General features: G+C 40.0%; 1 pseudogene; it reads right to left on the bottom strand.

Moving 5' to 3' along the window:
• Positions 1 to 2277: 2277 nt before the first annotated feature.
• LOC132519094 (kinesin-like protein KIF3C) overlaps positions 2278 to 14210 on the bottom strand; it is a 140054-nt pseudogene continuing 128121 nt past the window's right edge.

Below are 14210 nucleotides of genomic sequence, written 5' to 3'. Positions count from 1 at the left end.
CGCTCCGACCTCAGCAGCACCACCGTCAGCGCCCCCAGCTCGCCCAGAGCGCCGCCCGCTTGGGCTGCCAGGCCGCTGGGGCCGATTTTCTGTGGCAGAGCAACCTCCGTCAGCCTCTTCCGCGAGTTCCGCGCTCCCCGCCCCTCATCCCGTGGGCCCGAGGCCTGAGGACCCTCCCCGCCTTGTTACCGCCGTGGGGAGGGGCTCTCCCTTCCTCTCGGGATTCCGTGTCTTTTCCTTCTGTAATGAGAAAGAAGAAGGAGAACTTCATGAAGTCAACAACAATGAAAACAAGTTTCTTCACTTCAGGGGTCAAAGTAAACTTGTAAAACAACAGCGACAGTCGCAAAAAACACCGTGCGCAAAGAGCACAGTACACATACCCACGAAGGTGAGAGTCAGCGGTGTTGAACCCCACTTTCTCAGGGATGGACGTGTTCCAGGGGTCGGTAAGGAGGCTCCCCCCCCCCACTCCTGCTGCCTTACTAGGAACATAGAATGGCACTCCCGGAGTTTCCGAGAACACACTGGGGACACGGCCCCAGGCCACTGAAGGTGGAGTTGAATGTCTGCCCCAAGGGTCAATGGATGGTCAGTTCGAAGCAGATATTTGTGCTCTCAGGGCAGATCCCTAAGCTGGGGGACCCTGCGTCTCCCTCTTCTTGCCCACCTGCCCAGCCTCTAGCCACCACTCTAGTGCCAGTCCTGGCACAGAATGCAGACTGTTCTGAAGGACAGGCCGCCTCAGAGGAATGCCTTAAACCATGGTGAGCAAAAGGAACACTCCCTCTGCCCTCCATGGCACCCTGCCTGTCTTCCTCTCCTGGACCGTCTCTCTGGGACCCCTCGGAGCACTGGAAACAGAGATGCAAACTCGGGTTGGGTAGACGATTATAGGAGCCCATGTCCAATGTGTTAAGTCCAGGCCACCCACCTGACCCTCAGCCTACTTGAGGTTCAGTGTCAGCACAGGGACACCTGCTACTCTGAGTCCCTGTAGAGGGCAGATAGGGACCTTACACTATTGTTCCACATGGATGTTGCCCTCATGGTCACCACCCACCCCTACATCAACATCAAGTTGGAACTTGTGTCCCTAAGCCATGAGCACAGCCGTGCTTGTGCCCCTTCAGCTGTGTTCTGGGTTACCCTCCCCCCTTCCCTTTTTGGTAGAAATTTGCTTATCACCTGAGATACGTGGAGACATCTTGGGATGTCACAAAAGAAGGTGAGGAGTACTTACCTAGGGATCAGTTTGCACAATGCTGAAGAAAGGGTCAGTTTTCAACAAAATGATGCCCATCAAATGTGATTCAGAAACGGGTGATAAGCAAAGTTGTAGATTGTGCCTGGGTCTCAGTCTCCTGTACTAAATGAGAGGGGGAAAGCAACAGGTTTCAATACCTATGTTTAGCCAGGGGGAAAATGATTTTGATCCATCCCACTGTGAAGTGGGATCCAGGAAGCTGCAGGGAAAATGATCAAAGCAGAAAGGAGCAACATCTCAAACATGGGGAGTTGGCTTGATCATTTGTTGACCAAAGTTACTTCCTGGAGAGGATAGAAACAAAGGGACCTGGAGGAGGGACTTCCCTTTATGATTGTCCACATTGTCTCCATTGCTATTCCATTTCCAGGTCCCAAGGAGGCAGCAACTGGATGGTGCACAATTTCCACCCATGGGTTGGAAAGGTGAGCAGAAAGCAGAATTTGGGAGGCTATGAGTTCTTGCCAAGCATGGGCTGTGTGGTAAGGTCATTTAAATCCTTGAAAAGGTGCCTGAGAAGCTGAAAGAGGTTGTCTGATGCCAGGAAAGTTGAGAGTGAAGTTCTTTCTGTTGGGAGCACAGGCCCAACCCTGTCAAGATGTCTCTTGTCCTCAGTAGACACCTAGATTTTTCTCTAGTCCCAGAAAGTGATTAGGAGATGCTCACTGTCAATCTGAAGGATATGGAGATTATGGAGTAAACCAGTTTGAAAAACTACTTTCTTCCTAGGCACTAGCCACCTTCCCTTCTAGGGACAGATGGTGGGGAGAAGCTTAAGGTATCACTGGGGGTGTCTAATGTCAGAAGAAAAGGAGGCTATGCAGTGACCATGGAAGGCCCAGAAAGCTCAGGCAAGGACATCTCTTCCCACACTGAGCTCCACAAATAAAACATTAATGAAATAAAGGGGGCTAAGAAGAACAGATGGAGTCATGGTCTGCCAGATTTTCACCCTCTCACCCATATGCACACATACATGCACATATACACCAAGCAGGTGATGAGATGATCTAGGGTTGGCTGCCCCACCCCAGGAGTCTGTCGGATGGGCAGCCTGACTGCAGATTGTCATTTTGGTCTAGCACTGTCGCAGGGTGCAGAGTCGCAGAGGCCAGTGAGGTATGTGTGGTGGAGGATGGAGGCCACTGAGGACTCTGGCACCAGGACCTGGACTTTCAGACTTTAGACCTGGATGTTATTTCCAGAAAGCTCTTTTAAATGTATGAGCCTATCCATATATAGTGCATAGGTTCTTGTTCTTAGTCATGAGAGGATTCCATCACAAACGCATCTAAAGGGGATATATCCAACTCCAAAACGTTCTACTTTCAGCCCTGTGGCTGGGGTGGGACCCCATTGCCATGGTAACTGAGTGTGTCAGCTGATAGGCCTCTTGTAGTCCACTGAAGACATGGGCTGCTGCTTCTTTTGGCTGTTATTAAACCCAGCTGGCACAAGTGGCTGGACCTTCTACTGCTCCTCCTCACAGTCCAGAAAAACCTGGTTTATGATCTTGTCCTCCTCAGGGGAGATGAAGTTCTTGATGATTAGGTACTTGAACTTGAGTGCTCAGGTCTCCTCATTCTGTGCCTTCTGCAGGTCCTGCTACATGCAGATGTACTCATCATACTGGTGCTGGATCTCCGCCTTCATTGCCTGCTGCTTGGCATGGAGCTTCTCGAGTTTCTTGGGTTTGACTTCTGCCCCAGAACTACATGATCTCTTCATCTCAGATCATCACCTCCTGCTCCTGGCATTTCTGCTTGGCAGTCTCCTCACTCTTCAGTTTCAGTATCTTCTGCTGCTGTTTGGTGTGATCCATGACGTTCTTGCCCCAATGGAGAAGCTTGCTCTCCATGGCCTTGTACTTGGCTGCAAGCAGCTCTGTGGCCTGCTGTTCCTGCTGTAGGTCTTCCAGCATCTCCTCCTTCATCTCCAGCAGCTTCTGCTTCACCTCACTCACCAGGCTGCAGTCATCCTCTACTACTTCTGCACCTGCAGGTAATTATGCATGTTTTTATCCAAGGCTAGTTCCAGGAGGCTGGGTAGGTGGTAGTTGTTGTTATTGTTATCCTGCTCTTTGGCCTCCCAGACCTTGATTACTGGTCCTTCATGGTATCCCACCAGGGCTGACATGCTGCTTTTTATGCTGCTGCTTTTTATGCTATAGCTCTTTATGCTGCTGCTCTTCCTCCAGAGCCACTTTTCCAGAATCTTCTCCAGATGAGATTTCAGGTGGGTGATTTCCTGGAATTCTTACAGCAGTGTGTCCTTGGGGTCCTCGTGCACTCAGAGCTTGTTCTTGATCTTCTTGGCTCGGTGGGCAAAGCTTGGTTTTGGAAAGGCTCTCGTTGTAGCCAGCAAGAAACTGGCCCCAGTGTGGCTGCCATGACCGTCTGGTCATTGACCCGTAGCTTAACTTAGATTGCCTAGAAAATAGAACCTGAAGCAAAAATATAATGTGCTAATACTTTATTAAGGGAAAGCTTATAGCTCCAGGGAAGTATCAATAGAAGTGAAGGACAAAAGGGACTGAGGAAAGAAAGAAGGGAGAACAAAGAGAAGTACAATGCTAAACAGACTGCAGTTTATGGGTTGCATGTGGTATGTTCAGAGAGGTCATATGAACTACTGTTTCAGATGATTTCTTGCTTTAAAAAAAAAACTGTTTTAATGATTTGAGATATTTCCTTAATTATATCCTTAATTTTTATGTACATTTTCATTAGCCTCTTTTTTATTGTGTTCTATGGATCTGTCTGCCTATTTGTGTGGTACCTTGCACACTTTTAATTACTAGTTTAATTGGATATATTTGGGCTAGTCCATCTAAATATTTTGCTCTTCTTTTGAAGAACTCCCTCAGGTAGTTGTTTGCTCATTTTTCCTAGATGAATATTAGCATGGATTGTCTAATTCCATTTTCTTAAAGTTTGTATTATTTTAGGATCATTTTGGAAAGTAAATAAGAAGGACCTGAATCTTTATGACATTCTCTTTGAAAGACTGTCATGAAAGTGCTATATGACAATTCTTCTCTATTCTCGTTTGTTTAAAATGAAAATCATGTAGTCTCAGGATTCTTGTTTAATGATTTCAGACTGCGCTTGCCTTGTGTGGCACTACACTTCTCATGGATATCAACTATGGGTTGTTTGGGGCAACTCTCCTCATTCTCCTTAGGTAACAGTATTACCAGGTGCTATGGTCTAAATGTTTCTGTCCCTCCGAAATTCAGATGTTGTAATCCTAACCCCCAGGTGATGGTATTAGGAGGTAATTAGGCCATGAGTGTGGATCCCTCATGATTGAGATTAGTGCCCTTACAAAAGAGGCCCAGAAAGCCCCCTCACCCCTTCCACCATGTGAGGGTGTAGCAAGTAGATGGCTAGCTAAGAATTAGGATGGGAACTTTCACCAGTCATTCAATCTGCTAGTGGCTTGATCTTGAATTTCCCACCCTGCAGAACAGTGAGATACAAGTTTCTGTTATTTATAAGCCACCTAGCCTATGGTATTCTGTTATAGAAGCCCAAACAGACCAATACACCATGATATTCTATTCATGGGCAGTGGCATGAAGTAAAGCAAGTGGAAACATGTAAGATCACTTAATTTCTAGCATTGGAACTAGCATACTGTCACTTCCAGATATATGACATTAGCCAAAGCAAGTCATAGTCAAGCTAGAAGTCAGATAGGGAAGTACACTATGACCACTTTGAGGCCATTGTGTGAATGCAGGAATAATTGAATATTGGATCAAAACATTCAATACACCACAGTCTGCCTCCTTGGTCAATTATTCATGTCATTCCTGCATGTAAAACACACTTATCTCCATTCCATAACTACCATATGTCTCATCTAATCATGGCATCAAGTTAGAAATCTAAGATATTGTGAGTCTCATTGGGTGGAATGCAATTTCTCTTGGTCCATAGACCTATGAACTAAAAAAAATTATCTGTATTACACATACCCTATATAAAATGGTGTACAGGGAAAGAATATACACACAATACACACTCTCATTTTACAAAGGAACAGTTAGAGACTCATAACAGTCATTACTCTATATTAATTTTGAAACACTAGGCAAGTGTTACCAGGTACCCAGACTCTTGGGTAGTGGATATTATTTGCTTAGGCATTCAATTCTAAATCCTGGGATGATTTCCCAGATCCATATTTTTAAGGCTCTTGGCTTGACATCATGGAAAATTTCCTTTTCTATCATCTTACACGGCCACTTCTAAAGAATGCATCAGGGTGTGTGTGTGTGTGTGTGTGTGTGTGTGTGTGTGTGTGTGTGTGTGTGTGTGTCTGGTGGCTCCCATCATCCCCTAATTCCTGACAGTTGAAATTCTGGGGCCCAGGCCAAGCATTTGTTGTTTCGGGGTCTAGATTGAAAGTGCTTTGCTTATAAAATTCTCTCTGAAACTTTGCAGGGTTTTATGTGTCTGAGCATACCCAGTTCTGTGCCAAAGGCCACATACACAATTTTTTTAAATGAGTCTTTTTGTTGGACTTAGTTATTAGTACTCTGATATTATTATTCTTATTTGGTACTTAATGTTTTTTAGGAGGCATTTTGTCCCTCTAAAAGAAGAGAAAGCTCATTCTTCTTAAACTGGTGTCTAACCAGAATATGTTCCTATCATAGTGTTCCTAGAGGGGAAGAGAAAGATGTGGTCCAAGTAAGTCACTAGGCCAATCACAATGTGGAATGGAACCTTACATTCATGATGAGGCCATGGCATGGATAGGAATTCAATGAAGGCTAAAGAATTGGTGCCAGTAATTGCATAAATCATAAAATCCCCCCCTAGAGGCAGTAACTTTCCCATTTGTTCAATTATTCAGAGTCCTTTTTGAGTTCATTAAAATTTTACTTTTAAAAACATTACACATTTCATTTTGGTTTTATCCCTAGACATTTTAACTTCTCGTTGCTATTTTAACTGGAGTTTCCTTTTGCTCTCTTCTACCCATTGTTTGTATAAATAAAAGTTGTTGGGTTTTAATATCAAAATAACTTATCCTGCATTTTATACTAGCTTAAGGAGTTTCTCCTAGTAATTTTCAGTTTGTTGTCTTAGGGTTTCCAATCACATCTTTTCTACAGTGGATGTTCTCTGGCAGTCATTAATACATGAGACAAAGATCCTAACCTTTATGTCAACTCCTATTGGTTCAATTACATGTTTCTTCCCCAGATGTCCTTGAACTCAATATTCCAACGTTACCTCTTCCATGCTCTTGGCCACATAGTCAAATAATTTTCCAATATTTATGAATCCAAGTGTGATGGTTAATTTTATGTGTCAACCTGACTGGGCCATGGCATGCCCAGATATTTAGTTAAACATTATTTTTGGTGTGTCTGGATGAAATTAACATTCAAATCATTTGACCGAGTAAAGCAAATTGCCATCCTCAGTGTGGGTAGGCCTCATGCAATCCACTGAAGGCCTGACTAGAACCAAAAGTGGAGTAAAGAATAATTCACTCTTTCTGCCTGTCTTTGAGCTGGGACATTGGTCTTTGAACTCAGATGAGAATGTACAGCTTTGGTTCTCATGGTACTCAGGCCTTTGAACTCTAACTGGAATTATACTGTGGTCTCTCCTGGATCTTCAGCTTGCATCTGCAGATCTTTAGACTTTTCAGTCTCTATAACCATGTGAGTTAAATCCTTATAACAAATACCTTTATATGTATGTATATATCACTAATATATATGTATATGTCATCTATATATGTATATATAATATATATAATATTATACAATGATAGGTTAATTGTGCAATTAAAAAAAGATAGGGGAGAAAAGTTATAAGTTATGCACTAAACTTAAAACCAAATCTTCTCTAACATTAGTGCAGGTCCAATTTTGTAATTGTCCAACAATGGAAAGATACAGTAATATATAAAAGTTATAATTTAAAATTAGAAAATCCTGTGAAACACTTCAAATTATATAAATATTCTGAAAAAGTAATCATAGATTAACACCCATAAACACTTCGAGCATAACTTTTAAGGAAATAAAAGGTATCGGAAAGATAATATCCTTCATTATGTATCCTAAGATAATGTTTAAAGATAAGAATCACACTTGTATAAAGCATAAAAAGGAGGTTATTAAAAGCTACCATTCTGATGTGTACTCAGTGTTTGCTGGTCATTGGTGTTTCTGGTGCAACAATATCAGGCACTGTGTCCTAGATAATTATGCATTAAAATCTTTCATAGATGCCAAATATTAATAAGTATTCAAAATGTATTTTTGTCTCAACTAACTATATGTAATGCTATGGATATGTCTGCCAAGAATTTGTCTAGATTTTATGTTCCTTACTAATATTAAGAGGCAAGAGTTTAAAAAACAAATTTAAAAACTTCCTCCCTGGAATCCAGTAGAAAAGGATCGGAGCTCAAACCTTAAACTTTAGTGACAGGGTTGAAGGATGGTCAAATGAACAAAGAAAGCATTGTCACTGTTTATAGAAACCATGAAACATACCAGAAAATAATGATTTCAACACAGTTATTACTGATTGTTTAGTGTTTTTGAGATTGAAACCCTTCCATTGTGTTCACAAAAATTCTAGTTTTTGGAATTTTGTCCTGAACAAAATCCATTGAGAATGCCTGTTCTAGAAATTTGAGCCAGTTAAGTTTTTTTTTTTTTTTTTTTTTTTTTTGCGGTACGCGGGCCTCTCACTGTTGTGGCCTCTCCCGTTGCGCAGCACAGACTCTGGACGCGCAGGCTCAGCGGCATGGCTCAAGGGCCCAGCTGCGCCGCGGCATGTGGGATCTTCCCGGACCGGGGCACGAACCCGTGTCCCCTGCATCGGCAGGCGGACTCTAAACCACTGCGCCACCAGGGAAGCCCAAGCCAGTTAAGTTTTAAATGGTGAACATTTAATGATTAGGGGTAATAACATTTAATTTTCAATTAGAATGTTACCTTTTAGATGGAGATATAGCAGGCCCATTCACTGTCACTCAAACATCTGGCAAACCCTCAAATTATGCAGCAAAGATGCCAGCTGTAAAAATTCTCACTGACTACTTTGGAGAGATTTCCTTCACATTATTTAAGAAGTATGAAAGTAAAAATTGTGCCTCAGGGCAGATGCTTAGTTAGTTCATATGTAACATTGTTTTCCTGGGATTATTCATAAAACTAAGTTTTGTTTCAGTTTTCAAATTAAATCAGAACAAAAATAAGAATTAAGTTAAAAAATTTAAAAATCTGTGTATTATAGAATATATTTAAATTATTTATAGAAATTAAATCCTTTTAAAATTTATTAAAGTAAGACCACTGTAGATTATTTTTTTAATTTAAGAGAGAAAAAAATAGCTTAGATAAAGCTTTTTGTGTTTCATTAATTTTCTGTGTAAAGATTTATACCAGTCAAGAATATAAGCCTGTAAGTACAGGAATAAAAGTAATAAGATGAGTTTAATAAGAGTGTCGTCTCAAGTCAAATTAAAACAGCAATATTTTTTCTTAATTTCCTTTTAACATTTACCTATTTGAAATTTTGCATTCATTTATTAATGGCATATATTTATTAAAAACTTTAATTAGGGCTTCCCTGGCGGCGCAGTGGTTGAGAGTCTGCCTGCCGATGCAGGGGACACGGGTTCATGCCCCGGTCTGGGAAGATCCCACATGCCATGAGCGGCTGGGCCCGTGAGCCATGGCCACTGAGCCTGCGCATCCAGAGTCTGTGCTCCGCAAAGGGAGAGGCCACAACAGTGAGAGGCCCGCGTACCGAAAAAAAAAAACTTTAATTAATGTAATGTTTCCCTCCTAATACAAGATCCTTGAGTAGGAAATGGGAATGGCTAATATTAGCCAAAAGTACCCTTTGTGTATATTGGTGGCATCCATTGATACTTTTTGAATTATATAAAAACTTTATGTTTTTTAATATAATTTTCAAAGCCGATATAAAAAAATAATTTTTCCCATAACTAACTCAAATCATTTGGTCTTACTTTGACTATATATCATAAAATAGTATGTGAGACTTACAGAGAAGTCTGTTGTAAGTTATTTTTATTTAGAATTCTCTTCCAGATAACATATATTTAATTTGATGCTGACTTTATTTTATTTTGCTATATAGCTTAATTCAAGAAATGTTAACTTTAAATATTAAAAATAACATTGGGAATTATGGAACTTTTGTAGATATTTTACCTTAAATACATAGGCGTAATCAGAAGTCTGAAGAAGATTTTGCCAATCTGTAAATATCAATGAATTAGAGCTAGCATTGATTTATAAATGATAGTTGGCATTATATTTGCTTGTTGTTAGATTTTATTTGTGTTCCAAGCCACAAGCTACTTGTCAACCCATTATATATGGCGTGTAATAAACAGAGCAAATGAACAAGCCCATCTGGCATAATGTCATAGAATCTTAAAATATATGTGAAAGTTTGGTATGTAGACCATAAATATTATTGTAGGAATGGTCAAGCTATACTTCTTTTTTTTTGACACCATGTTTTTTTAAAGAAAGATATAGTATCTCATACTGTGGGAATTTTCTACTTAACTTGAGCTATCTACCTGATATAATTATGCTGACTGGGAATTTACATATTTTTAGCTATGATGTGATACTTTGAACATCTGACATGGCACACACGCAGGACATCATTACTCCCTTTATTGTAGGGTGATCTCAGAATGGTGAAAATTCTGGATAAGTATTTTAGAGTAACAATGTGGGCTTCCAGGTAGGTTTAAAAGTACCCAGTGCTAATGATTAGAACCAGGAAAAAATTGTATTACAAAACCTATTCTTAAAGGAAGATTGTGTGCTTTCTCCAAATGGCTGGAGTTCAGGGCCATTTGGATTAATATGCATTATACATACTCTGTAGATTAAGCTAAACCCCCTGGGAAATGGATGGCCAATGAACCACTTTATCTGTATGCTGCAGATACCTTGAGCAGTTTGCTACCTGCAGCATAATTATAATTCTATTTTGATGTAGGCAGTGGTAGAGTAGTTAAAATCATTTTTTTTCTTCCCAGAATTTCCCGCAGAGAAATGCAAGGTAATGCAGTCTATTTTAAAACAGTATTGTTTCCCTGGATTTAAGCCATAAGATGTAACCATAATTCAGAGCCAGCAAATATATCCTTCAATAGAAAAGGGAAGAATTATTGTCTATGTTGAGGAACAGGTACAGAATTAAATGTAGATATTGTAATTTCGTTAATGAGATTGCTTTGGTGACTTTTTTTTTCCTAAAGTAGAGGGAAGGATTATTTATTTATTTATTTATTTATTTATTTATTTTTGGCTGTGTTGGGCCTTTGTTTCATGTGAGGGCTTTCTCTAGTTGCGGCAAGCGGGGGCCACTCTTCATCGTGGTGCGCGGGCCTTCCACTGTTGTGGCCTCTCTTGTTGCGGGGCACAGGCCTCAGACGCCCAGGCTCAGTAGTTGTGGCTCACGGGCCTAGTTGCTCTGCGGCATGTGGGATCTTCCCAGACCAGGGCTTGAACCCATGTCCCCTGCATCGGCAGGCAGATTCTCAACCACTGCGCCACCAGGGAAGCCTGCTTTGGTGACTTTTTAAATCAAAATCATTCATTCAAAGATGTTTGAATTCTTAAAATATGTTTTGAGTTTTTCCACACACTTAAATGAAATGTAGGGTTGAAGCAATTAGGAAGTAGATGGAAAAATGTGTCTTGGCATCAATGATTTAGACATTTGGGGGAATACATGTGCATATGAATTTATATGAATATATGTATATATACATATGTAAATATTTTACATGCACTCAAATTTGATTTGAGTAATTTGGGTAATTTCATTTTGTTTTTAAAAGTATACTTAGGAAATTTGCTATATGTGTATATCAGAATAGACTTACAAAGGTGTCTATACCAAAATCCCTAGAATTTATGGATATCTTACATTTATATGGCAGAAGGAATTTTATAATTGTCATTAAGGTTATGGACCTTAATATAGGGAGATTATTTTGGATTATCTCACTGAGTCCAGTCTAATCACGTGAGTCCCTAAAGGCAGATAACTTTCTAAACTGGAGTCAGATGTAGCAAGATGAATATCAGAGATATTGAAAGCATAAGAGCAGCTTGATCCAGTCTTATTGGAGGCCACATGGAAATCGTGAGAAAGACCACAGATAGCATTTAGGAGCAATGACAAATCTCTGACTGACAACCAGGGAGGAAACGGGGACCTCAGTCCTACAATCACAGGGAAATGGAATCTGTCAACAACTTCAATGACTTTGGAAGCAGACTATTCTCCAGAGCCTCCATTAAGGAAGGCAGCCCTGTCAACACCTTGATTCAGCCTTATGAAACCCCACCCCACCCTAACTTCTGACCTACAAAATCTGTGAGATAATAAATTTGTGTTGTTTTAGTCCACTAAATTTGTGGTAATTTGTTACTGCAACAATAGTACACTAATACACATGTTTTAACCTGACAGACAGAGATGTAATTTAGTCTGTTTTATTTAGCTAATTTTCATGTTAGTTCCTCAGCACTGTGGAAGTATAGTTCATGTGATAATTACCTGTAGGAGCATGGCCCAAATGGAAGACCATCCATAGTCATTACTGTTTCTACCCCTCTGTTAGTTCCCCCATCACAACTCCTATACTGGACCAATATAGGTGGCTGCATCTCTATACCTCTTTGCCTAATCATTTTGATCTCATTCTGGAAAATCTGTATATTTTTTTCAGGATGAGTTGAAGACTAACCCTCCCACCCTCTCCCCCCCCCCAAACAACAACAACGACAACAACAACAAAGAAACAAAAATAAAGAAATGCATGCATTATTGGGGGAAAAAAGTCTTTTTAAAATTTTACGTCAAGGAGAGTCCAATTACATACTGTTTGGATGACCCCATGAATAGTTTCCAGGCTTAGTTCTTTTAATCTTTTTAACTTTGAGAGTGTGTGTGTGTTAGCTAAAGCCCAACCTTGGTTTGGGACATATGATTTCCACATATGATAGGCTTTCTAGGCCTCAGAATTTGTTTCTCATTGCTCTCTTCAAATACAGTCATTTGACATACATCTGTTAGGATGGTACTGTTGCCATGCAAGGCTTATTGTGTCATCTTGCCCTAGAAGAAAATTATTCCCCATATTCCACCCAAAGATGTAGCCCCTCAACTAAAATTTGTAATATATGACAGCCATAGAGGTGTGCCTTCCGATGCTGGTAAAGAGAAAACCAGCGGGGATTGAAACCACAGTCTCCAGCTGTGATTGCCTTAAGGGTCTACCTCAGTTTGCCAGCTTAGGCCTTGTGCATCCCAGAAAGTCCTCGTCAATGAGTGAGTACTACAGTAGTACAAGGACTCACCATTTCTCGTCAGTTAAGAAATCCACTGTGGAGTTGCAAGGTGTTTTGAGGCTCTTGTACTCAATTCTCCTTTCCTCCCCCTCTCCTTTCAGAGATATTGGAAATTATTTGCTTTCCTTGTAATCATTTTTCTCTTTAATTTGGCTTAATCTATGTGATACTACTGATCATTTGTAAGATGCTATAGTCTGAATGTTTCTGTACCCCCAAAATTCATATACTGAAATTTAATCCATAAATTGATGGCATTAGGAGGTGGGAGATGATTAGGGTGTGAGGGTAGAGCCCTCAGGAATGTGATTAGTGCCCTTATAAAAGAGGCTCAGGAGCTCCCTGGCCCCTTCCACCCTGTGAGGACACAGCGAGAAGGCTTTGTCTGTGAACCAGGAAGTGAGCTCTCACCATACACAGAATGGACTGATGCTTTGATCTTGGACTTCCTAGCTTCCAGAACTGTGAGAAATAAATTTCTGTTGTTTATAAGCCACCTAGTCTGTGATATAAACTGACTATGACAGAGGCATATTTCAGGTTTTCTTTCTGGGGGGAAAAACACTAAGTTGAAAATATATGTTTAATGATTAGGATTAATCTGTGCAAATATATTTTTTCTTCAGGATTCATATATTCATTTAACCCATGTTTATTGAGCACCTGTTACAGGTTATATACTATTCTAGGTGGTGGTATATAGCAGTGGACAATACAGATAGAAACTGCCTTCACTGAGTTTATATTCTACTGAGTGAAAACAGAAAATAAATTTTCAAAAAAGTAAAATATATTCTATTTTAGATACTTTTAGGTAATACGGAGAAAAATAAAGATAGAGATTTGGTGCACAGAGTTTCCTTATTCTCCATAGAATTATAGGGAGTTAGAATTCAGAGGCTTAGGAATGCCTTGGGAGCCACGCAGTTATATTTTGGGATGGATATAAACAGAGATAAAAGGCATACTGAGATTAATAATGATGATTACAAATTAAATGGTGACCATGATATTACTAGTGTTATGAGGGGGAAAGGAGTGAAAGTCTAGACAGGAGCACACAGATTTAGTAATGCAGTACGAGTCTAAGCTTTCTGTGTATTCTAACCTGAAAGACTCTGAAAATCACTTTTGTTTGTGCATGATATTACAATGATGCAAAACTTTTTAAAACCAATATTTAAATTTGATGTATACTGAAAAACATGAGTTTTCTTGTATTTCTTATTTAGCTATTATCCCTAGGTCTCTTCAATTGAATTACGTTGTTCCAAACTCCCACATTCAGAAAGCTCTAATTCTGAGATATTTTGGCAATATCAAAAAAATAAACAACCCAATCAAAAAATGGGTGGAAGACTTAAATAGACATTTCTCCAAAGAAGACATACAGATGGCCAAGAGGCACATGAAAAGATGCTCAACATCACTAATTATTAGAGAAATGCAAGTCAAAATTACAGTGAGGTATCACCTCACACAGGTCAGAATGGCCATCATCAAAAAAATCTACAAACAGTAAATGCTGGAGAGGGTGTGGAGAAA

Source organism: Lagenorhynchus albirostris, chromosome 4, assembly GCF_949774975.1.
Source record: "Lagenorhynchus albirostris chromosome 4, mLagAlb1.1, whole genome shotgun sequence".
NCBI classification, from domain to species: Eukaryota; Metazoa; Chordata; class Mammalia; order Artiodactyla; family Delphinidae; genus Lagenorhynchus; species Lagenorhynchus albirostris.
This window is presented reverse-complemented; position numbering and strand designations above follow the sequence as displayed.